This window comes from Octopus bimaculoides, unplaced genomic scaffold (assembly GCF_046866305.1).
Source record: "Octopus bimaculoides isolate indiv1 unplaced genomic scaffold, ASM4686630v1 contig139, whole genome shotgun sequence".
Classification (NCBI taxonomy): domain Eukaryota; kingdom Metazoa; phylum Mollusca; class Cephalopoda; order Octopoda; family Octopodidae; genus Octopus; species Octopus bimaculoides.
The window spans coordinates 46,886-47,500 of record NW_028315389.1 but is presented as its reverse complement, the minus strand read 5'-3'; the positions used below and the strand labels follow the sequence as shown (position 1 = coordinate 47,500).

The 615-nt window shown below is 58.4% G+C and overlaps 1 pseudogene; it reads left to right on the top strand.

Annotated features, from left to right (window-relative positions):
- Window positions 1–185, top strand: part of LOC149129140 (large subunit ribosomal RNA) — a 10,207-nt pseudogene extending 10,022 nt beyond the window's left edge.
- Window positions 186–615: the final 430 nt, after the last annotated feature.

Below are 615 nucleotides of genomic sequence, written 5' to 3'. Positions count from 1 at the left end.
TCTTTACGTCCGGCCGCTCGCGAAGTCGTCGCCGACGTCCCGCTCCCCCACGACTTGTTCGAAGAGATCGAGACGAAAAGGATCGCTTGCATACGACTCGACTTGCCGTTCGGAGTGACGTGCTTAGTAGAGCAGCTACCACACTGCGATCTATTGAGTCTCTTCTCGCGAACGACACGATCCGCCCTTTCGAGGCGGCAATCTCCTCGTCTCCTCGTCTCCGTGGCTGCTTCTGCAGCAGCCGCCGCCGCCGCCGCCGCCGCCGCGTATCCTTTCCCTTTCTTTTATTGCGAGACGACGAGAGAAACGGTGAAAGGAATCATCCCTTGACTTGCCGCTGCCGCCGTTCGGAGTAACGTGCTTAGTAGTGCAGATACCACACTGCGATCTATTGAGTCTCTTCTCGCGAACGACACGATGCGCCCTTTCGAGGCGGGAGGACGTGATGGAGAGCGACACCGAGACCGAGAGAGGAAGCGCGGCTGAATGGTTTGTCGTCGGCGAAAACGAAAGAAGGACGTAAAGGAAAAATAGCGATCGAGGCGACGAAGACGAAGACGAACGGAAGAAAGGTAACGCAGATACGAGAGCGCACGGCACGGCCGCCGCCGCCGA